At 38.5% G+C, this 2,480-nt stretch overlaps 1 non-coding gene across 1 annotated transcript; it reads left to right on the top strand.

Annotated features, from left to right (window-relative positions):
• Positions 1-1,861: 1,861 nt before the first annotated feature.
• Positions 1,862-1,968, top strand: LOC138829909 (U6 spliceosomal RNA). The gene has a single exon (XR_011372783.1). It is a non-coding gene; the product is annotated as a U6 spliceosomal RNA (small nuclear RNA).
• Positions 1,969-2,480: the final 512 nt, after the last annotated feature.

Below are 2,480 nucleotides of genomic sequence, written 5' to 3'. Positions count from 1 at the left end.
CAAAACAACATGGAAGTGGTGCAGTGGTTCAAGTGGTAGCGCTAGCCTTGAGCTGAGGGACAGCACCCATGCCCCAGAGTTCATGCCTCATGACCAACAAAATCAAAATAAAGAACAAAACACAGTCTATCACTGTTTTGGCCTCAACTCTGTAATACCACTGCTTCAGCCTAGGGATAAAATTTTAGGTGTAAGCCAGGCACTGGTGGCTCACTCCTGTAATCCTAGCTACTCAGGAGGCTGAGATCTGAGGATCGCGGTTCAAAGCCAGCCCAGGCAGGAGAGACCGTAAGACTCCTATCTCCAATAAAACCACCAGAAAACTGGCAGTGGCGCTGTAGCTCAAGTGGTAGAGTGCTTGCCTTGAGTTGAAGAGCTGAGGGACAGCGCCCAGCCCCAAAGTTCAAGCCCCACGACTGACCAAAAAAAAAATAAATTTAGGTGTGGACATTTATCAACACTTCTGACTCAGACTCTATTTGATAATTTTTTAAATAAATACTTTGTTCTTAATTTTCCTCTTTGTAAATTAATATGCACCTATAAAAATTGGTTTGGCCATCCAAGTAACCTTCTCAAAGTACCTCCTAATGATGTTTTACAAATAGTTTTACTAGGGCTGGGAAGGTGGCTCAGCGGTAGAGCGCTTGCCTTGCATGCATAAGGGCCTGGGTTCAATTCCTCAGCACCACATAAACAAAAAGAAAAAAGCCGGAAGTGGTGCTGTGGCTCACAAATGGTAGAGCGCTAGCCTTGAGTTGAAGAGCTGAGGGACAGCGCCCAGGCCCCACGACTAAACCCCTCCAAAAAAGTTGTACTATATTTCAACAAGTAAAACAATGCTACAAATAAAGAAAACAATAATTAAATGTTAATAATTAATAAAATAAAAAACAAATATTATCACTGTTTTCCCTATTTGAAGTGTACTACATATTAGATTTTATTATTTGCTCATAATTCTGTACATTTAACACTGACTGAGGTTGTGATGTTCAAGAAGAGTTTTATAGAATATGAGTAGTCTTTAAAGCTACCCACTAAGATTACTATTTATGGCTCTTCTCATTATTTGTTTATGGCTTATATCATCATTTTTCCTCATTAACTTATAAACTGAGGAAGCCCTAAAGTTTTAACAGACCGTGTAGTTAACAAAGTGTTAACACTTCATTCTGCTTCTTTACACAAAAACTTTGCAACTTCTCATTAATAAAGTTTCTCGAAACTCTGAAATGTACATACTTAGTAGTATATGTCTGCTACCATAAATCTTAAATACTTTATGGAAAAGTTTTATATCTGACAAACAGTCCTAATTTTGGCATATGTAAACAAATTCCCAAAATTAAATATATTTAATACATTAAAAATTTTAACAAACCTTAACGCTTGGTGCAGTGTTCATTATGACAGGTGCCTTGTATAGAATAATTGAATCCTCCTCCTACACATTTCTTGAACAACAAATATCTGGGATTATTTTGTTTTTGACATGTCAATCTTGACTTTATTCTTAAATTTGTGCTTATGTAAGAAATTTATGGTTCTAAAATTTCATGACAATTCTTTTGAACTTATTTTTTGTTGAATTGTCTAGTTTAATAAAATCCAACTGCACTTTTTTGGGGGGGATCCATTCGTGGGGCCTGAACTCTGGGCTTGGGCGCTGTCCCTCAGCTCTTCAGCTCAAGGCTAATGCTCTACCACTTGAGCCACAGCACCACTTCCAGCTTTTTTCTTTTTGCTTATGTGGTGCTGAGGAATCGAACCCAGGGCCTCATGCATGTAAGGCAAGCGCTCTACCACTGAACCACCTTCTCAGCCCCCACAATTGCACTTCTGATATAAAAAATATTCTGTGCTCAATTCAGCCACACATACACTAACATTGGAACGATACAGAGAAGTTTAGCATGGCACCTGTGCAAGGACGATATGCAAATTCGTGGGGCGTTCCATATTTTTACAACAACAGATGCTGGAGGGGATGTGGCCACAAGGGAACCATACAACATTCTTGGTGGGAGTGTAAACTTGTTCAACCACTTTGGAAGACATTATGGATGTTCCTCAAAAGATTCCACATAAAGCTCCCCTTTGACCCAGCAATCCCACTTTTGGGGATTTATCTAAATGATCACAAACAAGACCATACTAAAACTACCAGCAAAACTATGTTTATTGCAGCATTTTTTTACCATAGCTAAGATATGGAACCAACCAGCTGTCCCCACTACATGAATGGATCAAGAAAATGTGGTGTATATACACAAAGGAATTATATGCCTCCATCAGAAAGAATGACATTGCCCCATTTGTTAGGAAATGGAAAGATTTGGAAAAAAATTTATTAAGTGAAGTAAGCCAAGTCTAAAGAAACAGGTCCCATGGTTTCCCTTATTTTCAATAACGAATATATGTCTGGGGTAAGCAGACAAGGTCAAAAGCTATGTGCATATGAACAGATATGATAACGT

Source organism: Dipodomys merriami, unplaced genomic scaffold (assembly GCF_024711535.1).
Source record: "Dipodomys merriami isolate MVZ:Mamm:240054 unplaced genomic scaffold, mDipMer1.0.p SCAF_179, whole genome shotgun sequence".
Taxonomy (NCBI): Eukaryota; Metazoa; Chordata; class Mammalia; order Rodentia; family Heteromyidae; genus Dipodomys; species Dipodomys merriami.
Note: the sequence above shows the minus strand (reverse complement) of the source record. Positions and strands in the feature narration are given on the sequence as shown.